This window comes from Pogona vitticeps, chromosome 2 (genome assembly GCF_051106095.1).
Source record: "Pogona vitticeps strain Pit_001003342236 chromosome 2, PviZW2.1, whole genome shotgun sequence".
NCBI classification, from domain to species: Eukaryota; Metazoa; Chordata; class Lepidosauria; order Squamata; family Agamidae; genus Pogona; species Pogona vitticeps.
In genome coordinates, this window is record NC_135784.1 from 93613526 (window position 1) to 93637031 (window position 23506).

Consider the following 23506-nt stretch of genomic DNA (forward strand, 5'->3'; position numbering starts at 1 on the left):
TGGTGTTCTACACTCAGCTGCCACGTATATAAAGAAGTTACCATTCTAATTATCTTGCTGGCTCTGTCATTTGTGCTCTTTCAGGGAAGGTTTTACTGCAGGCCTCAGTACGGGAACAGCTGCCACGTTGCAAGTATAATGAGAGGTGGTTCCACTCTTTAAACTTTTCCAGATGTTCTTGTCTTAACAGGACAAGTCCCAGCAGCTACACCATTTCAATGCCTTAACAGAAAAAAAAGGCATGAGTAATCTACTGTTGAAAACATTCAGCCTTGCTGGTGCAAAACAAGTGAAATGCAAAACTGGAAATTGTATTATATGGCAGGACCCAGTGTAGCTGGCACCTCTTTTTCTCCAAAAACTGCAGAAATTCTGCAGGTGACATTTTAAACATCTCCATACACTTAAAAACATCTATTAAACACCTACATGTTTGGCTGCTGCTAAAAAAGACCTCAGCCTATGCACACTGACCTGGGAGTAAATCAGTTTGAACATAGTGGAGCATCATGCTGAGCAGACATACACAGACTTACTCAGGATATGCTGCTAAGTTAGGGAATAGAGCACATGAACCATTGTTGTTATAGGTCATAAAAATTGACAATACATGAAGATACTTACTAACGGTCTATTGAGCCAGTGATCACATCACCCTTGAATTTATACCATATAAACCATCTAATCAATACCATGTGATCTAAGGTTACACTTCTCATGTATTCAGCCTTATCTTTTGCTGCTCAGACTCATAAATACCTCAAAACGATCTAATAACTAGGAAGGCCTTGCTAAATCTAGACTAGACATTAAGATTCAGTCTTGTTTGAAATGTCTCTTGAGGGAAATTTTTTCCTGTTCCAGTTTTGCTTTTCAACTCATAAGTAAAGAAGATCCAAGAAGAACTAAAGCTATTTTTCCAGAGATGTGAAACTTTCCCTTTTCATCTATGTATGCTGTAGTTATTGAATTTTGGACCACTGAGCACCTTGATAGTCCATCTGTGGAGAGTTATGATGTCAGAACAGTTTATCTGGGAAATCAGATCAAAGTGAGCATGGCAATTCCCTTATCCCCACTTGTCTTGATCCTGATAATGTAACGTGGAAAACCAGTAGAAGGGAATAAACTGGAATTGGCTCCTGTAGCTTTGGTGTTGCATATGTAGACACAGAAAAACACACAACCATTATCATAGAAAAGTGTAATAATTTTAAAAGTGTTTTCAAAAAGCAAACAAACAATACCTGTAACCACATAAAGGCCTGGGTAGTCACCCCAATTATAAAATGTTTCTCAAAAGAGAAAGAAGGGAAGCGGTAGTGAACAGCACAGGCCCCAGAAGGCCTCTGCATGCCCATGCTTGTCTCAATGGCGCCAGGTGATGGCCCTGCCGCCATCACCTGGCGCATCCTGGATGGCTGTTTGGGATGGCCATGGCCACGAGGCACAGAACATTAGCTTCAAGGTCCACTTCTAGATGCACACTGAGAGCATACAACTTGAAAAAAGGCAAGCTGAAATGTCCCGGCAACGTCTCACTTGGTAGTTCGGGTTATGTCCATGTTCTGAAAGGATGTTTGATTCAGTACTTAATTGAAAATGGACAACTGTAGTCCAACAAACATTTTTGTCAGGATTGTTGGATATGTTGGCTTATGCTGCTGAGAGCTGCAGTCCAACAGTCTTTGGATGGTCACAGTCATCTGTCTGAGAGGATAAAGTTTGGAAGCATCTAAACATGAGGGAGGAAGGAAGGAGCCATAAGTTACAACAACCACGTGCCACAGCTAGGAAGTTGAGAAAGCTGCCAATCGCATCTAAAGTGCACTCTAGCAATATATTCTAATTCATTTTACAGCAGATGTTAAGTCACTTCCCACAAACCCGCTGGCCACAATCCAACACAGAATTAGTGCACTTAGGCCCATTGAAATCAATATCCTTAAGCTTTGCTGGATTGTTGCCACCCAGTATCTGCAACATGTAAACAAGCCCAGAACAGTCTGACGGGGTTGCGTGTTTTTTTTTTCCTCCTTTGACGAAGGATACACTGCTGCCCTGTATCCTTAGGCCCAAGGGGAACATGAATTATTTTTCTATGTGGCAGGAGACCCCAATTCCATCCTAAATTCATACTGCTGCTGCTGCTAAGAAATGGCAGTCCTGTGCCGAGCGCTCCCCCCTCTGTACTTTGCAACAGGGCTCATGGTGCTGTTACACTGAGTCCATCGCAGGCTGCCACTGAGCCAGGAGGGTGAGGGGAGAGTGTGAATAGAAACATTCCATGTAATGGCATCCGGATACAAGGTAAGTTGAGCTACATGTAGTGGAGGAGGAGGAAGGAACTTTATTTGGCTCCTATGGTCAGGAGCAGCTGTATTTGTTTCCTTGTTTTTGTAGCACAGAGGGTCAAGCTCTACACTATCCCGTGGACAGTCCAGTCATGAATGTAACTTGCAATGCAGGTTAGTAAGTCAGTGATAACTTACATTGGCTTTCTAACCAGAGGGTTTACCTGTGGCAGAATAAGGGCCATGGCCATATGGGGGAGCTGGTGGATGGAGAGAAAGATCATATCAATGTGGAAGTTCCTTTATTGAGAGAAAAGTGGGATATCGAATGAATGAATGAATGAATGAATGAATGAATGAATGAATGAATGAATGAATAAATAAATAAATAAATAAATAAATAAATAAATGAAACATAAAGCCAACAGTAAAAGGTGTCTACAAAGGCAAACAAAAATAGTCACATGCTAGTTGGCCAAACTGCTTGTCCTGCAAGTTGTCACAACTCACACCATAACTGCATTTTAAAAGGATTATTACATTTGGATTCTCCAGCCCAGTTGTGCAGCAATATGCAAGTACGTCCATCAGTTCACATCTTTTTCATCTCTGTGAAAAACAGCAATCGTACAACCATCCCTCCAAAAATATTTCTGAAAGAATCTTAAAACTGTCAATATCTGCCACCCATCTATTTTGGAGGCTTTCCCCCTCTCTGATACTACTTGATTGCTTTGGTCTATCGTTCCAGCTTTTGGCTGCAGCCTCGGAATATATTTTGGAGGGAGGCGGTGGAAGAGCTCTCTTGGAATCTGAAGGGGAGAAAAAAAATAAATTGGAAAATAGAGGAGGAGGAGGAGAAAGAAAAGCAGCCAAACAGAAACCCTGCCCAGCCCAGCTCTGAACGCTTTCCTGTTGCCACCTTCTGAAACATTTAGATTCCTTCAGACCCTTGAGAGAGGCTGAAGTTTTCTCAGCTCTGTCGAACTGTTCTTGAGGTATGACATCACTTTTTTCTCTATTATCTATTTTCTATGATTCCTTATTGCTCAGATTCCTTTCTGTGTTGCTAAGCAAAGAAGTCGCAAGTTGCAAAAGATTAAATGTTAGCATTTTCATTATGAACTAACTGGAGATGAGAAGACAGTTAGTCGCATTGATATGTGGGAATATTCTGCATTTTATTAGCTTTCCTTTGCTATATATCCACAAATATATTCCTTGCTATGCCTTACTTTTATGCAATGCAAAAACTATTTTTCTGTCATGGTTGAAGTATGTTAATGGCTTTCACCTGATAGCATTAAAAAAAATAAACAAGGCTTTGCTGCTTATATCAATATATTTCTCTTACCATAGACATGTATTTGTTTACTTGCTGCAGGCTACAATAACTTTGAAGCCAGCTATTTCTCTGTCTTCAGGATTTCACAGTTAATGTCCTCCGCCCCATTAATTAATTAGATCTGGCACACAGAACATACCCTATCATTGGCTTCTAAAGTGTTCCTGAGGAACTGAACTTGTTGAGGGGTCTATAATGGAGCAAATTTAACCCAATCAAAAGCCCATTAGAATAATGGGAGATACTCCCTTCCCCATCCTTATTTTGGCCCATTTAAGACAGCTTGGAAGACTGACAAGAGAGCATAGTGAGAGAAGAATTAATTTCCAGCCAGAATATTGTAAACCTATTAAAAATGAAGGGTGGCTGTTCAAAAGAACTTTATTGCCTTTAAAGGCAGCATCTGCTTTCCTTGCTCCTACCCGTTCAGAATCGCACTGCGTAGGTCTGAATAACTCATTCCCTTCTCTCTACATTGAGCAGTATTTTATTCCAGAAGACAGCTAAGACAGTTAACTATAAAATGCATTGAAATGTAAGTGCCAAGAAAAGGTTTATCCAAGGCAAAGAGAAAAGGATTAAATTGCTTGGGGCAATTTATTCTCACCAAGGGATGAAACACAGAAACAAAAAATACAATAGATTTTTTAATTTTTTAGTCTGGAAGAGAAGCTGAAAGGCAGAGATATGTGTGAAGAGGATTAAAGTAAATGCATGCACAGTTCCATGAAACGGCTCAGACAAAGCCATTGTCTGCCACATAAGCAAAGAGGGAAGGGAGGGGGTGCGGGAGAGATATCAACTTTTCAAACTTTTGCCAAGCTCCACCTCCAGGAGGAACCCCCCCTTCTTCTCTGGTATGACTCTCCCACAATGGAATGTCGGCTCCCATGGAAACTCTTTCAAGGTCTTCTGGTTCAAGAGATGTTCGGCCTTTATGGCCTAAGATGCGGAAAGGGAAAGATGGGCTCAGCCAGAGCTTTTTCTTCTTCTTCTTTCCCTTTTTGCAGACTTTAGTTGCTGAAAAGTTTAAAGGCCCATGTCGAAACACTGTTAGATTGATTTTGAACTATCCTACTATACAATACCTGAGAGGATTTGAAAGGCCATAAGAGAGAGTCTCTTGACTTCTAACCTTTTTCACAAAGAGACTTTCCTGCCTATTATTCCTAGCCTCCCTGAGCACTTCTTTGGCAGAAAAAAACTGGAGTATAAATCAATTAATTAATGAAAAAATTAAAATCTGATACCTTCCAGACTGCCAATGTGAGTCTTACCACATGCATAGCAGTCAATCGGAAAAAAGAAAATTTGACCTTGTATCCCTAGACCCTTGTGACCCTGACCTTAGTTTTTGTCAGGGATCATTTTCTGAATCTTTCCCTTCAGCACAGAGGTGTTCTGAAACATATGGAGTAAAAATAAAGCACAAAGGAAGCTTCTGCCTCTAATTATAGCCTGCTTGTGGCCACCTTGGATTAGGATGTATAGTTTCCAGGCTTCCTTGAGGCTCAACGCAAGGACAACAGGTTATGTTCTTCCAAACAGCCAGTTTTTGGAAGGCACACTGAAAGAACAGTAATTAAGCACACATGTATGCCAGCTCTGTCTGTTTGTGGCTTAAAACAAAGGATTATGATTCAAGAGACTTGCCCCTAATTAGACATGGCTGAGTGACTAGTAATTTAGCTATTCTTCATTAACTAAGAGGGCTGCAGATATCTTTTTTGCAGTGGTGTACATTTGTATTTGTCTGTGAAGAGAGAGGACGAACTGGAGAGGAAGAGGGAGAGGGAGAGAGGAAGAACTGGCGTTTCACAGGTGGAGACCATCTGGGCTTCCCTCCAATCCAAATTTCCGGTCACTTTCCCTTCAGGACACAGTACTGGGAGTTGACAATGTGGCTTCTGAACAGCTGGGTTTGCTTTTACGGTGCCGCTGAACCCATAAAATAACATGACCAAAATTAGTACGAAAACAACAATCCAAACAGGGACTTTCCTGCGGTGGATGTCTTTAGCTTAAGGCTTCCTTGAAGTGTGTGGGGTATACCAGTTCAGCACACTAAGGGAGAGCTCATGTAACGAAATGCTCCCCCACAGAAGATGTGTCCTGTACATAGAAAGCTAACCGTCACAAGGCATTAACCTGGTAAGTCTTCCTTGCTCAAGCCCAGCACTACCACTGCCAAGTCCCACAGACCAATTGGAGCAAGGCCCCACTGCCTGCTGCCTCTCCCCAAGCTTTCTCAGCATGCAGATTTTTATGCACAACAACCATCATGGCAACCTTCCCAAAGGAATATAGCCAGATCGATATTCCAGACTTAATAAAAGATGTGTGTGCTGATTTATATTTAGGAGTAAGAGCTATAAATAAATATAAAAACAGTAACTTTCAGCATAGTGGATAAGGCTGTGATCAGCTGACCAGCATGTACTTACTCAGTCTCCTATCCAGATGCTAAGGCTTGGTAAGCAACTTTAAGATCCTTGTTCTTCTTTCTTATGACCCTTGGACTTCAAACAGAAGATGCTTTTCAATAATGGACAGTTCTTTTTTAAAATGGGGCAAATGGCCATCCTTGGCATAAAACAGGGTCACAGAGGCCCCTGTGATGATGTAGGGTGTGCTTGGAACTATCTCTATTTTTCTGGTGGGAAGAAGCAGCAGAGCATAACTCTAAAATTCTATTCAGACATTCCAAGAAGATTTAATGTGAAAGCATGATCAAGGAACAAATTCTAGGCCCACACCACTGCCGGTTGCTACCTCCAGTTAAAGAAGGACTGCCTGAAGAAAAGCCAGTTGGTGAGACAGGGGTCCTTTCTATGCTACTCAGAAAACCCTGATTTTTTAGTTGTGCGGGGAATTCCCCTACTATAGTGGAAGACTTCCTCTTCCAGAGAGTCTATTATTCACCTGTGGAGATAGTGATAGTTGCAGGTGGGATGAGAACTCTTCCCCTCCTCACGTTTTCAAATTCATCCCTTTTAATATTTATTTGAATATTTATTTAAAATATTTTACTCTGCCTCTGTCCTTAAAATGGATCCACAGCAGCTTGAGTCATTTAAAAAAGTCAATATCTGAAAATTAAAAAATTAGTTTTCCAAATATTTTTAAAAGAATTTTACAAATTATACTTAAACTGCTAGATAAAAGCATTACTAAAACAGATTTAAAAGCAACCCAAAATACAAACTACCCTGTTTTAAAACCCCACTTAGGCAGCCAGTCATTCAGGGGAAGCCTGACTAAAGAGAAAGGTCTTTGACTGCTTGTGGAAAAACAGCAAAGACGGGGCCAGACTGGCCTCCTGTGGGAGGCAGTTCCACAGTCTGGGAGCAGCAACAGAGAAGGCCCTCTCCTGTGTACCTACCAAATGTAGCTGAGTGGGTGGTGTGACCAAGAGAGAGGTCTTTCCTGATTATCTTAATACATGGCCAAACTCATAAAAGGAGATGTGGTCCTTGAGAAAGCTTGGATCCAAACTGTTTAAGGCTTTTGGATTAAAACGAGCTCTTTAAATTGAGCCTTGAAATGGATTGGCACCCAGAGGAGCTGCTGTAACAGAGGGTTATGTGATCCCCGTAACTAGCTCCAGTTAGCAATCGGGTTGCAATGCTTTAGACCTGCTGACATTTCTGAACATTTTCCAAAGCAGCCCTAAGTAGAGTACGTTATAGTAATCCAGTCAGGATGTAACTAAAGCATGTGTCACCCTGGCAGGATCTGACCTTTCCAGGAACAGGCGCAGCCAGCACACTAGTTTTAACTATACAAATGCACTACAAGGAACCGTCAGGAGGGTAGTGGAAGGCAGCAAACAAGTTTGAATGTATGGTAAAAAGTAATTAGGGCTTCTTCCATGACTCATTATGCCATATACGCAAAAAGTTGATGTCAGCTGGACCAAAAGGAGCACAAGAGATTTCTGCTGCAGTTGTTCCCCTGCTGGCAGTCAGGAAGTGTTTGATCATTCCATGACTGCGGAGGGACCATCAAGGGAACCATCAGCAAAGATGTGATCTGACGTCCTGTGCTATAAGACACCCCCTTCCCCATGCACACACTTCAAGAGCATTTTGCCAGTGAGTCCCAAGAATATCAAGCTAGGATTGTTCCATCTGCAGTCTTGAAGTTATATGGTCAAAGCCTGGAAGTAATGATTTACAGGTAACAGTTAACTAAAGCAAGTTACTTTTTGGAGGATCATAAGGAATGGAGTTACATTTCAAAGGTCTTATTGTAAAAGTAATATAACTAGCATGAACAAAATTACTGGTATTAGTTACTTTCAAAAGTAGTTTGCAAAGGCATAATTTATACTTCTTTCTCTCAATAAAGAGACTCATTGGGACTCAAAAAATCAAAGAGCATTAGAAAAGATTCTCGCCGCCCCACCTTAAAACCCATTCCTTGGCAGCTATTCAGTTGCTGAAAACCTGCCTGAACAGAAATCAGAAGGCAGACAAGCTGAGAACAGAATACTTCTCAAACACTGCAACAAAAGAGCAGGAATGAATTATGTCTACAAAGTAACTTTCTAAGCCGCAGCTCATGTTTACCACTTTAAGAAAAACAGTGCCCCAGTTCATTAAACGGTACAATGGTATCAGTGATCTATCTGATTTTATTTTCAAAATGGTTACATACTAATTTTTTTTCTCTTTACCATACATTCAGACTTGCTCATGGCCTTCCACTATTTTAAACAGCCAAAATCCTAATTGCTTAGCATAGTAAGATGCAACTACAATAGGCTCATCGAATCAGTAGGGATTTGATAAGCCAACTCCTCTGTAAGCTTCATTGATTCAAATGGGCCTACTCTAGTTTCAACTTAATATACTAAAGTAAGTCACAACTAGAATAGAGCGATTGGAATCGATGGAAGTTATGGAATTGATTCACCCAATCCCCACTGTTCAATGGGCCTACTCTAGAGCAACCTAGTGTGTTAAACAACAGGATTTCAGTCCACTGAGATTTTTAAGGACCAGTACCTCTAGCATGCTTTCTCTTTATAAAACTACGCAGGTGGAGCCAAGGATCCAGTGACTGGATGGCATTGAACTCCTTTAAAAACAAAAGTGCACTGAGATCATGATACCTCTACAATGCAGAGCTTGGAAAAGACTGTGGTTTCCAGAATCCCTTCAAGTTAGCATGGCCGTGCCCCATGCTGGCTAGGGGATGCTGGACTATGCAGTCCAAAAAGATAATTTTTCCCAACCTCTGCAAGGTGGAAACAGAATCCCATTCACAGCCTTGGCCAAATTCCCATTGCCATTTATTGATTTATCTGCTTGTTAATGTTATTTATATTCCTCCTTTGTCATCTGTAGGACCCAAGGTAATTTACAATATGAATTGAAAGCTTAAAAAAACCCCAGCCATGGTAAATTACATTTTTAACAGTTTTTAAAACAACAAATCCCAGTTACCAAACCACTGTTAAATAAATTATTGCATTCAAACCAAACACTTAATTAACAGAATTTAAAAGCCATCGCAAAACAAAATAAAAAGAAGAAATACAACACAGTTATCACACCCTTTAACCAGGTTGGCCATCAAAATACCCTGGATCGCCTTTGCCATTAACTCAGATGAAGTGCTTAGCTGTAATGTGATTAAACAATGACAGAACGCTAGGTCCTAACACTTGTCTGAAGATGGAAGAAGGAGGAGCAGTTTACCCTGATGCACTGTAACATACGCTTGACTAGCAGAACATGCATAGGAATTTGTGTGACAGTCAGCATAAATATGTAAGTCCAACTAAATTCATTGCAGAGCTGGCACGGCTATCTGCCATCCTTATATATCAGAGCCCTAGTGCATTACCAGGATCCACAGCTTATTCATTATCTTGGGGTCTCTCCCTCTCCCCCACCCCCGTTCAAGCACTTGAAGCAGCCCTAGACAGTGGAGTCCATCCTTCCTTTAATTGTCCAGAAATATAGAACTACGTCATCCTGTTGGAATGTTTCTCTGGGGCATTGTGGGAAACTAAAAGGACAGCTAGCCCAGCATTCCCCTACTTGGCATTCTCCCCAGATGTCTTAATTGATGTCCAATTTCTATCATCCCCAATCATGATGGCTGGGATGGTAGAGATTACTGGGAGGGAGGGTCACTGAGTGGAATAACATGGGGCTCAACAATGCTGTTGCTATTGTGATCTTATCAGTACCAGATCATCCTAGCAAAGCATGGTGAAAGTGGTGGGGCTTACCACGGGACACTTGTCTATGTGCTTTCAGATCCGGAGATGGTACTTACTCTGAAGTCAGTATCTGTGCTGTGCAAATCACAAACACAAAGTGGCTTTTCTGGAGTTGTCATACTGAAGTCTCACTCATGTCTGTGATACTAATCTGCAGGCACTACTTTGTGGAGAGAAGTCTTTAATTATCTATTAGCATGTGAGCCAATTTACTGGACAATCACCAGGACATATGGAAGGCATGGCAGTTCTAAAGATCACTGTAAATGGATCAGTGTTAAATGAATTCTAGGAGCAGGATGTTGCAATAACAATATAATTATTAATAAAAAAATATTGTGCCACATATCTATATACCAGAGTACAGGGAGACTAGTCTCAGCCTCTAAGTAGATAATCTCTAAATATCAACACGGGGAGATGGTGGATGGAGGGATATGACATAAGAGTAAAACATGCACTTGTTTCTATTCTGTAGACTTAAGTTTTGGGAGCTCTAGACCAGAGCAACATTCTCTTATATAGATCTCACCAGATGTCTTAGACGGCAATTTCTGTCATTTCCTACTATTGGCCATTCTGGCCAGGGCTGTTAGGAGGGACACAGTTTCTGGATGGCTGAAGTAAAAGGGTGACATTCCAAAGATTTTTTCCTGAAGTAGTTATGTAACAGTTTGCAGATATGATGAGACTCAGCTGTCAAGTTGAAAATTAGACCATCTCTAAGTCTCTGAAACCACTCCTCTTTAAGATGGCTTTGCAATGGCTTATGAAACTGTCAAGCCACACATGCAATACCTGGCCCATATGAGTGTACTGTTATGTGATAAACATGCTCGTCAGCCAAGAATATATTGGTTACTTAAGAAAAACTGTATTGGGAGACTCTGACGCTAACTACATGGTCACTTAGTCCACTTTTTGGTCCATTGCAGGGATGGCCTGGTTCACTCCTAAAGACAGAGATGAGACAATGTCTTTGCAGGAGCAAACCAGCCTGCTTCCAGAGTGTTGCTCCTTACACCTTTTTCACGTCTACTTTTTCGGTGTGAGCAGCATCACTCTGGTTTGGTTCGTTCCCAGTATGTGTGAGATCACTGGGAATGAACCAAAGGTTTTCCTTTTTTGATTTGCCAATATCATGAAGTGGCTTAATAATGCTTCCTCTGCTTGTCAGCAGAAGGGCAGTTAATTTTATAAAGATTTTATTAGGGCTGCTGAATAACACTACACCAATTTTTTTAAATTTTCTCTCCCCTGCCTTAAAGGGCTGGTTGAGAAACTGTCTCCTGCCATGGATTTGGCTTATAGGAACTGTGCTGCTTATATGCCACCCCATATTGCTTAAAGGACTTGCTGTACAGTTTACAATTTAATTATACAGGCTACACATTGCCCCCTGCCCCCAGCAACTAAGTGCTCAATTTACTGATCCCTGAAGGATGGAAGGCTGAGTCAACCTCAAGCCAGCTACCTGAGTCCAGGATTGAACTCTGTTTGTGAGCAGAATCTTCACTGCAGTACTGCAGCTGAACCACTGCACCATGAGGCTTATTTAAGACAAGGGAAACAAGTATATTAAGATGTTCATCGGGTATGTGTATTAGGTTGTGGACAGGTTCTTGACCAGATCTTCAAAAGAAATATATTAAGTATGCATATTAGGTATACACATGTCTAACACATATTTGTAATACACGTACCTAATACACACTTTGAACAAGCAGACCGAATAAGGTTGCTTGACGTCTCTATGCCCTTTGGATGTAAGGATCGTACTAAATGGCATAAAGGATTTCTTGGCAACTTTATTTAGCCAGTTCCAGCCCAGCCATGTAGACAAGCCCATAAGTACTCAAAGGTCTATATACTCATTTGTTTAGCAGCAAGTCTCATCAAATGTAATCGTTTGTTCGTTCATTTAGTCGTTCAGTCATGTCCGTCTCTTCGTGACCCCATGGACCAGAGCACGCCAGGCCCTCCTATCTTCCACTGCCTCCCGGAGTTGTGTCAAATTCATATTGGTTGCTTCGATGACACTGTCCAAGCAACTCGTCCTCTGTCATCCCCTTCTCCTCTTGCCTTCACACTTTCCTAACATCAAGGTCTTTTCCAAGGATTCTTCTCTTCTCATGAGGTGGCCAAAGTATTGGAGCCTCAGCTTCAGGATCTGTCCTTCCAGTGAGCACTCAGGCTTGATTTCCTTTAGAATGGATAGGTTTGTTCTCCTTGCAGTCCAGGGGACTCTACTTCTATTAAATGTTATTGAGACCTATAAATAATGAAAAACAACACATATTTACTTTATGTGCTTTAAATACTAATTAATTGTGTTTGTAACCCAAACCTCAACACTGGAGTCTTTCTGAGTTCTTACAAACCCAAAGAAAAGCATTTATAGGGCAGGGCAGGGTATCTGCAGCCTTCTATATGATACTGGATTGCAGTTGCCATAAAAACTAGCAAACACAGCTGAAGTGAAAGATGGTGGAAGTCCTACTCCCACGATATTTGGAAGGGCATGTTTCTCATCCCTGACTCATAACTGAATAGGTAAAGGTTGGCAAGTATTGTTAAAATGAAAAGATTCCTATATGAAAGTACTGAAACACAGTATGTGAACACTTATTGCTTTATAGTTAGCCAGGCTGTATGCATAAACAGAAATTAAACCATTCTTTAAAATAGTATTTGGCATGTAACATAAGAACATATAAACAATCAGAAAAGCATAAAGCAGTGAAATAATAAAATAAGCATTCCCAAACAAGTATCAAGTTACGAAATTAACTGGAAGTGCTTGTGAAGCAGGCAATGAGTCCCGTCTTTCCATTAGTCACAATATAATCAGAGTCAAAGTTGGTTTAAAAACCAGCCTGCCCATAATCCAATGTTCCATTGTCATTATTTGATTTCATCAGTTAAAATTCTCATCCTTGTTAACCGAATTAAAGACTCAATAGATAAATCCACTGATGAAAGCAGGCATGCCCAGTATAATCCAAATTAAAATGGCCACATTCCCAGGTTTTATGTTTCACACTTTCAGGATGATTCCCCTTTCCTTAATTTAATCTCCCGTGCACTCAGTTGGCCCAGCACACAAAGGAGATGTTTCAGGCTAGAGAAAGATTGGGATTTTAAATCCCTTTGTCATCTGGAACCCTTCTTGTTTCTCCCATGACTGGTTCCAGCATTTAGTTTTGCAAAACTTAGAAACTTCTCACTATCCCTATCTGCCCACAGACCATGATATTTAATTTCCACACACCTCAGCAGTAAACAAACAAACAAACAAATAAATGCGCCCAGTGCTTAAACACTCTCTGAAATATTGCTATAGCTTGTATTTTCTGAAGCTCACTCAACATGAATTTAATTTATGTAAAAAAGATACACACACACCGAAGAACTTTCAAGAAAAATGTTGCCAACAATACTTTACACATGTGTTTACATGGCTATCACAACAAACCTATGCAAAAAGCAGCACACACCAGGGATTTCTGCCATAGATTTACATGGCATTTTAAAGAGTTGCTTCATTTTGCTTGTGAGTGGAAGAAAAAAAAAGAAACCGAGTGTATAGAGAGTCATCAAGGCCCCCTCCTCAGAGAACTTAGGAAAAGAGGGGCTGAAGGGAGAAGAAAAGGTCGTAACCTTCAGGATATATTGGAATCAAGCTAACTCCTATGTAGACACACCAAGGGGATTTTATTTTGGCCAAGATTTCAGCATATGGCTAAGAACAAATAGGTCTTAAAGGCTGCGATCTGACTCACAGTTCCCTGGCAATTATGAGACACAAGTTAAATAAAATGTTCAAAAAGATTAACATGATCACTACTATAACATTCCACTAGCAATTCTTGTGTGAGGAATATGTTTCAAACGTTAAAAATAATGTCAGTGCTGCAGTCCAGTCCTTACTTTCCTAGGAATAAGAACTCATAGAGATACGTGAGATTTACTGTTGGGTAGGCATGTATTAGATTTTACTGCAAGTTTCTTTTATATAGGTTTGATTCCTGGATTTATTTAATTTAAAATATTTTTATCCCACCTTAAAAAGAACCCAAGGCAGCTTCTTATTATATTATTGCAATATAACAACCATGGGGAGAAAAGATAGTTCATCTTAGGGGAAATCAGGCGTGAGTGGAAAGAAAGGGAAGAAGTCTCCCAAAGTTTCCATACCGCTTGTGTCCATGCCACGAGTCTGCTTTTACCTTACCGGTCAAATGCACCTCTTCTTCCTTGTTCTCTTCTTCCAAACTTTTAAAGCTCACGTCTTCTCCAAAATGAACCTGCAGTTCCGTGCAGAATCTTGAATTTTCCAGCATGCCTCTGGAGCTCTCACAGCCATTTGGAGAAAAAGGAGTGTTGGTTCTTGAGGCTAGTGGGAGGGGTGGTGATAGAGAATATGCTGATGCCAAACAGAAGAAAGATGACAGAGACAGCAAGGAGGGTGGAGTCAGGAGGTCACCGCCATACTGAGAAGACAGAAAGTTCCCAAGGCTAGTCACAAAACAAGACAGAGGTCAAAATGGAGAACAGTCTTCCCTCATGCCTGACAGATAGCCACACTTAGTTGCATCTTTACTGTAACTCTGACCAGGTAGAGCTGCTGAGATGCTCTCTGGAAAAGCACATGTTCCAGGCCTGCCTGCAGCTTCCCTGCTGCTGGTTAGGGCAGACTGCCACCTAGTTGTTGAAAATGGCACTATAAGGCACTGTCAGCTTTAAATGAATTAAAATCAATCCATTAAAAATCAGTTTCACTGTCTTGAATGTACAGCAGGCACACAGACAGACATGTTGGCATGTACCCTCCTTTATTAATACAGATAGCAAAATACACGTAGTTGGATCTACATTTAGTTGTACCTGAAGACAGAAAGGCCTGGTGTGCTCTGGTCCATGGGGTCACGAAGAGTCGGACACAACTTAACGACTAAACAACAACAACAACAACAAGCACAGATCTATTGAAATCAGTGGAATGTCAGTTAGTTATGACTCATTTAAGTCTCTTTGCCATTAAGAGATCTACTGTTAACATATGGCTTAATATGGATCCACTATATTACATGGGTGTCCATTACATAAACTTAACCAGAACTTCTGCCATGTGTGGATTGTGCTGACTCTTCCAAAGGGCAACTGTGAAAAGCTCTTTGATGGCTTCAGACTTTCCCCTTGTTGCTGTGAAACCCACAAAGTGGAAATATACAGGAGGAAGGAGAGCTGTTAGAAAATGAACAAATGCAAGACTATTTTCTTCAATTACCGAAAAGTAAAATAAACCTTCTGTTGGCTCTAACTGAGATTGTGGACCAAAAACGAACAAGGCTTTCGCACAGATTTTACAATGGAGGGTGTTCAAAAAGATTTTATGAACAGAATTAAGCCATTTAAATCTAAGCATGTTTCAATTTCTGAGTCATAGCCAAAATACCACATACTCTTGTAGTTTCTACTAATGCATATGGTGGATGGCATTTGAAGTGCTTCTCACTAATTAGTTTTCTTGGAAAACAGGCAAGACCCTTTGCAATTTTTCTTCTGTGCTTTAGCACAACTGGATCAGCTGTTGGCCTTTCCGAGTTCTTACATCTGTCTCTCAAACCTTGCTGCTCAGGCTGAAAAGCTACCTAGCTCAGCACTCTCTTCTACAATGTCCAAACACTGGTAGTCACTGGTTTTTCAAATGGTCAGCACAGCAAAATTGAGAAAGATGCATCTTGAATGAACTCTGAGGGGAGCAGTTTTAATTACTAGCATTTTGCAAACCACCTGTATGAATTTCCTATCTGTCTGAATGGATCTATGTTGATGGAGCAGGTGGGTGAAAAAAATACACTGGTAGGGAAGGAGAGAATGAATGGACCTTTTCATGCTTTTTATGCTTCATTCTTTGCCTTGCAACATGGTGATAATAATACCAGGAAAATCTGCCATATGGAGACAGGTAGAGGAAAGTTCTAATTATGACTGCAATACTGTATGTGGAAGTGCTAAATAACAGCCAAAGACTATTCTTATGATTTCTATGATCATGTTGTACAGTCAATATTAGCATACTATTCATTCGTGCTCACCAGTTTCTCATCTATTCCCAGAAAGAAAATGCCACAATCAGGTTATGTATTGAAAACTATCTAAGAGATGACACTTTTTAGGAAATCCATGGACTAGGGCCCGCAAGGTCAATATCCTCCATCATGCTAACTCATAAAGAATGATGTGCAGGCAGTGAGAAAAGGAGTGCAGACAGGGCCGTTGGCCCAGTGGCTTACTCCTGGCTCTCAAAGTAACTCTCTGAGAACACATGCCTGCAACCAACGCCTTAGAGAGTATAGATTGTTTAACCTAGTGATGTAGAACCACAGTCCTTCATTTAGCTCTCTTGAAATCCAAATCTGTTCTCTGGGCTTCCCCAGAAGTTCATGCATACCTTGCTTTCCCATGACACCATTGGCTGGTTACTGAGATTAGTTCCCATTTTAAATGGCTGAAATAACTCTGCTGAGGTTTAATTTGTGTCAACAAGAACCCTCAGCAAAGACATACTGATATTTCTCATCCCCCTATTTTGCTTTTGGGCCTGCCTCCTCACCCATCAGTATGGAAGGCATCCCTAGATAACTTACCTGAAATGGAATACAGGCCTCAGAGTTAAAGGTTTCCCCACCCTTGACTGCCTTGTGAGAGCAGAACAAGGGCTTCAACCATCCACCAAGCTTCTTCTGTTTATCCAGACATGGTACTTCTGATTCAAGGGTGCCAGCTCTAAAACTAGGAAGGTATACCAAAGGAAAGCAGAACCGCTGTTAAACAGAATGCAGGTATTCAGGTATTAGAGAAAGAGAAGAGAGACAGACAACCAGGGGGGGGGGAGACTGTTCTTGACATCTTGGGCAAATTCAAGTCTCTTGTCCCCAAGACAAAAACAGAAAAAATATAACCTGTAATACTTTTTAAGGCTGCTACTAATTTCTTGTAAGGTTCAGAGTGATGTATATGATGGTATGATCATCATAATTATTACCATAATCACATGCTGCTTTTTTAAAAAAATGTGGCACTGTATATGTGTTGTAGATTTAAGTTCCAGACTTATAGAAATGAAGGAAGCAGAAAACGTTAGGGTTACTGCTATAGGCAGGAATAAATGAATCGGAGCCACAGATATAAAATGGTTTTGCTGGTGAAATATCACCAGTTACGTGCCAGAAAAATAAATAAATTAAAGCCTGCTAAGTATTTTATAAATATTCAGGGTTCGTTGAACCTTTTGTAACTTTCTGGCAGCTGCTACCAATCTTAGGCCCATAGGCATGAACTTTGGCTTAGAATGGATATTAGATATGATACAATTACTTGCAGGCTACAGATGAGTCCAGGAAGCTGTGGCCCTCTAATTGCTGCTGTTTTTAAAATTTCTATTAACTTGACCAATAACAAGGCACAACGGGAGTAGTATTCAGCAACATCTGAAGGTGCATACATTCTCCATCCCTGCCATTGACTATAAACCAAGAAGAGTAAAATGGGACACCTAAGAAAAGTTTACACAGCCAAGGTCCCTTGCAACCGTCTATGCAACATCTACAATTGCTTTATGCAATCATTTATGGTGGTAGTCACCATGTGGTGTTCTTTCGCCTTCAGAAGATGCTTCCTTAGACATACACTCTGAAATGGTGGGATGCATGTCTTTGCATATTAGTTCCTGGGCATGTGAGCCCTCATGGTTTGCTTGTGGCCTTCCACTGAGCAACTGATCTGCCATTGTAAGAATAAAATGCTAGACTAGAGAGGCTTTTGGTCTGATCCAGCCAATAGTTGGAAATGTTACATTTTTGAACTATACCATATTTTTTGCACCATAAGACGCACTTTCCCCCCACAAAACAGGGGGGTGGAAAGTCTGTGCGTCTTATGGAGTGAAGAAAACAGATTATATTTTCCTGTTTTCTTCTTCTAAAAAATTGGTGCGTCTTATGGAAAGGTGCGTCTTATGGAGCGAAAAATACGGTAACTCCCAGAATCCTCAGGACAACAAATTCCAGATAAGTAACATTTCCAAGCTCTGAATCAAACGTGGATTTGGGTTTTTAAGAGTTCTTAGATTTGATTTTATATACTTGACCACATGAGGACATTTCCTCACCCCCCTCTCAAGGGAACAAGAAAGAGGAAGGATATGTGTTGTTCTGTAAGCCATAAAGACAGCCCATTCCTGAAAATGAGGCTGAAGGATATATATTAGAATATCAGCTGTGAGTGTGAAACAGGCATGTCTGAAGGTATAATTTAATTTAAAATAAATTATAAATATAATAGAATTTTAAAGCACCATCCAATTGCTCTCCAGTTTACAGCAGTATGCTTCACACTGAGCAAATGGGTAGAATACTGCCTACATGTCTTCCTCTATGCCTCTACAAGTTGAAAGGTAGATCAATAAAGACTGAAAATTCAGAGGCCTAACTACCTCAGAAGTTTAACAACACCAAAGAGACACAGTGACTTGGTAAGCTTACATCCAGTGTTCACTTAAAAAGTAGTTCTATACAGTGACTCTGGAGACATAAATATGGAAATATATTTTATAATCTGAGAGCAGCATGTTTGAAAGGAAATTAATAACAGCAAGAGAATGATGATAGAGAGTAACAATGACATAAATGTAAGATCTCATTATGATAACCAAGGGTTCTTGCTCCTGACTGGAAGCCTAATCAGCTGAGAGGGCTGTGTGATAACTGTAAATGGGCAGGGAGTGATATAACAAAGAATGAGAGAAATATGAGTGAAGAAAAAAGTTCCCTGCTTGTCACAGAATTACCACATGCCTTTGCATCTGCCACTGACAGGGCTTCACCAAGATACCCTCAATTGTACCTCAGGAAAAGCAAGCATATACAACTAACATGTGTAAGACCAATAAAACATATATTTGGATAGTTCACATAATCTTATTTTGCTACCATTAGAGATAGGAATGACATTTGTTAACCACGTTTGCCTTTTGAAGCCCAATTCTGAGGTTTGATTAGACAGTGTTCTCACTACCTTTGAGGCCAGTCTTCCTAACCTTAAGGACCTGTTCTAAAAATGCAAGTTGACATTCTTGGGATCCTTGCACTTCTAAGAGATGCAAACTGTACACAAAGCATTTTAACAATGTGTTAAAGGAATGTGCAGATTAACGGTGGTTCTTGCAGATTCTATCCTAACGCTGCAAATATTATCACAGGATTTTTTTTCTCATAATTTGAAAAGAAAACATTAAGTACAAAAAAATTAAATAAAATATTCATTTGGAATTTATTTGTAAGAAGACAGAATTTGTGGAGAGCGTGAGGAATGATTTGTTTGTACTTCAGAAAAAAGAATTGTGGACATGCTTAGGAACAATTTGTTTCCCTCATAAGATACAAAAGAAAAAAATATTCCAGCATGTAGGATCTTTAGCAAATACTGACATCTTAGCAAATGTAACAGTCTAGATTGCAGCTACACTCTTAATTTCTTTCTTTCTTTTATTTATTTAATTTATATCCCACCTATCTGGTCTTTTGACCTCTCTAGGCAGCTTCCAGATACATACATAAAACTACAAATAAATATTACACCAAAAGTTATTACCTTAAATAACAGATTCTACAAGATGGGAAGAATAAAAACAAACAAAATAAGTAAAGAAAAAAGATCAAGTATTGACTGGAGGGAGTATTGTATTGTAAGACAGATGGAAGTACTGATCTTGTCAGTGAAACACTAGAGGCATTTAGGCTTTCTTGGCTGGTTAAACCTGAGACAAATAGAACTGATTTGTTGTTCCAGTTTATCCCTCTGTTATAAGACATCTAGTGGTTGAAGAAGGGAAGTGGTGATCTCATGAAAAGGAAGACAGGACTCCCGTACCTTTAACAGATGTGCAGAAGAGGGACTTTCCTGCTGAAATTCACATTTCCATCTAACAGTTAAAGATAAAAAAAAAAGCCCTGTCCTCTTCATGGTCACCCTAGCAATTTCTGGTTTTCTTTGGCAACTGCAGGGACCTCCGCTAACACCTGCCAAGGGGGGAGTTATATCCTTCCTTCCCCAGTCTGGTCTTCTCAGCAGAGCTTGGAAAAATTACTTTTCTGAACTACAACACCCAGACATCACTTCCCTCAGGAGTTAATAGTCCAAAAAGGTAACATTTTCAAGCATGCTGGTATGGAGGTGCTAAGAGTTGTAGTTTTCTAGGCTGTGGCTCTGAGCAGCATCAGGTGGCTGAGTCTAGCTGTCATTCATTTTGCATGACGTTTTTGATTAAGTAGTAGTATTCTTGGGAGCTGTGGGAAAGTAAAACAGGAGCCCTCTGGCACCTGGTACAGTTTCGAGCTGTTGGTGCCGACTGACATTTTTGCCGTGTCCCGCTGTTAAAACGTACAGAGTGTCAATTTGTCCAGAGTATGCTCTGACTAGCCATTTTTTTTCCAGATATTCATACAAATGCATTGATCTCTTTTTGCTGAGTTAATCCGGGTCTGAATCTTGGAATTGAAAAATATGTTTTTTGGGGAGCTGAGGCTGTGACAGTCCTACACATGGTTGAAATTAAGCCTCAGACAGCATGTCTTAGGTCCTATTCCCCCCACACACACACACACATACGCACACATTTAATGACTATGACACAAGTCCTCACAATTTTATTAGGGAGCTTCAAGGGCCTGTCTGATCTGCAAGGCAAAGCTTTAATGCAACCCCTCTCGAAAACAAGTTCTCTTACTGAGGCCTTTCTTTGCATTGTTTTTAAAATAAACTTGTTTCCTGACTCCAGCGACAGATGTTTATGTAAAGCTTGTTTGCTCAGAGGGCTGCTCCATGTCCTGTCCCCCTCCAAATACAACAGTGGCAACACTGATGATTGCTGGCTTGTTGTCAAATGGGCTCCAAACACCAGAGCGAAACCCCAGGCTTTGAAATCTCATCATCTCTGGCACAAGGCATATTGCTGAGCTTGTAGTCCAATATTGACCAAAGGGAGCTGGAGGGGTGTTGTTTTCTAAATGCACTCCTTGCCTTGGCTTGATACCCCACATGTAGTTGCAAAAGGGCAGTGCGGCTATCATTCATAGGCAGGGCTAGAGTATATTCCCTATTTTTTGTCTGCGGCGCCCAGAATCCCAATCCAAAAGAGCCATTGGCTGTACTGGCTGGGGGAACTCTGGAGTTGTAGTCCAAAATAAGTAGTTTCTGAGCTCTATACCTGGATCATAAATGGAACTAGTTGAGGCAAATAAGCCATGCTGGGCAAAGCACAAGAAAAGCTCTTATAAATCAGGAAAACAGCCACATCCAGCTGTATTTTTCCACCCCAAAAATGTCTTTTGAAAGGGGAAGAGCTCTTGACCTCAGCTTCAGGTCTTGGCAATGGTGGAGGATGCTTTCAGCAGCCTCCAGAGCAAATAAAGGAGGGAGGAAGGGACTCGGTGTACTGAAAAGGGGGAAGAGGGAGGGGGTGTCAAGGGAAAAGGTTGTGCAAGCATTAGGCAGTGGGTAAGTTGAAGGGAGGGATGGGCCTCTTCTCCCTGTAGTTCCCTTTGCTTCTCACCTGATGGGCCAATGGCGACTCTAGAGTGACAGGAGATGTAACCCAGCATATACCTGGAGGGTGCCTTGTTGGAAACCCCGCTATTAACTCTTATGTCCAGAACATACCATGCAAAAGAAGTAAAAAGCAAGGCCTTCCTCCAGATACAGGGGCTGTGATATGAACATTTTTAGTCCATTTCACTCTTAGCATTGCTAATAGCCTATTACATTCCGAATTAAACAAAGGCTGAACTGGACATTTCAAAGGTACCCAATGCTTATAAGCTACTCAGTGTGGTGTAGGTGTGGATCGAGTGATGGACAAACACTCAGTAGACCTTAGTTCGAATCCTGGATCAGCCATGGAAAATTCACTGGGGGTGTGGAACTGGTAAAACCACTCCTTAATATCTCTCACTTTCTTTGAAAGTCTCATTAGGGCTCCTGTAAGTGGAATCTGACTTGATGGCATTTAACAGCAATAACAGTTATAGCCTCACTAGCAATATCTGAAAGGCAATTGTGCATTTAATGTGCAAAGTGAGTGATAATAACTCACACTACAGTTTGTCATAGAAACAGCAGGGGGTGCATTCATCCATCATGTTAAAAATTTGCCTGCGTGCCTTTAAATTTTCTTGTAGCTATGGTGGAATGTGCACCCTAAGGTGAAGGTCAAAATTTGGCATTTTGTGAACTTTCGGATGACTTGGCAGCATATCTGTGTTTCAGATGAATTAGTCTTTAACCCTGCACACATTTACATATGGGTAAGCATGACTGAACTCAGTGAGAATAGCTGCCAAATAAATGTGCATTGGGATCATATCAAAGATCAGTTTTCTTCATCCAGATGACATTATCTTCAAAATAAATATGCTACATGTAAAACTCAAACATTTTTCTGTTAAATCTCAGTTATTACCAAAAATTAACCCTTTGGAATACAGTGGACCTTCGACTTACAGACGGCTCCACTTACAGACTTTTCAAGTTACAGGCTTCTCTGGCCGCAAAATTTAGGTTCAACATGCAGCCAGAGAATCGACCTACAGACCGGGGAAAAAAACCAAAATGGAACAAAAATGGCCGGTTACGGATTAATCGGTTTTCATTGCATTGTAGGTCAATGGAGCCTCGACCTACAGACTTTTCGATCTGCAACCACCATTCCAATACGAATTAATTCTATTAAGTCGAGGGTCCACTGTATTTAGAGGCCCTGCTTCTAATGAAAAAAGAGATCCATGTGACTTGTGCTTTACTTGAGAAATTTCCTGTCAGCTTTATTTTCACATTCCATCTGTCAGCAAATATGCCACTAGCAGGGAAGGCCACTTCTGAAATATTATTCAGCTTTTCAATACATATACATTTTGAAATCTAAAGGGGGAAATCCACATTCTTGTGTATTTTTCTTCTTTGTTAAAAGATGGAAGTGATTAATGAACAATAGATGCTATCTGAACATTTCAGAGGCATTGGGAAATATCACAATATATTTTTGGGCAACAATTCCCTTGGCTTTGACCCATCACTACTTTGTGAATGCCTTTCCTAGTTATGAAGGCAGTCCTTAAGATGTCCAGATTCTTGCCTTTACACTAGACACAATAGCCATTCATCCTTTCTCACACTTCACACCATTTTACACTAATATAAATATTCAAGTTTTACATACTACACTATGGCCATATGGGGAAAAGATCTTCAGTTTACCCTGAGGAGGAGACTGGATCAGAGCCTGAAGAAGAATCCCCATGAGATTAGAGGCCTGTAGATGAGGACTCCTCAGTTGTAGTTTCTGCCAACCTGCAGATAAGCGAAGAATTTAATCTCTCAGGATTTCCTTTGTTTATGTTCTCAAGCAATGGCTTGGCTGTACAAGGATGTGCTCAAGTACAGTTGTAAAAGTCTGGAATCTAAGAAGAGCTTTGGACATTACACAGTAGAAAGAATAGGAAGCATATACGGCTCTGATTGCCTCATTTCCACACTTATCTATAACATCTTTGAGTGAACGTTGTACTTCCC

General features: G+C 40.6%; 1 protein-coding gene across 1 annotated transcript in view; it reads left to right on the forward strand.

Annotated features, from left to right (window-relative positions):
• The first annotated feature begins 2832 nt into the window (after positions 1-2832).
• Positions 2833-23506, forward strand: part of SPARC (secreted protein acidic and cysteine rich) — a 32921-nt gene continuing 12247 nt past the window's right edge. Inside the window, exon 1 of the mRNA XM_020809969.3 lies at positions 2833-3292. The gene's annotated coding sequence lies outside the window, so the exon portion shown is untranslated. The remainder of the gene's footprint in view (positions 3293-23506) is intronic.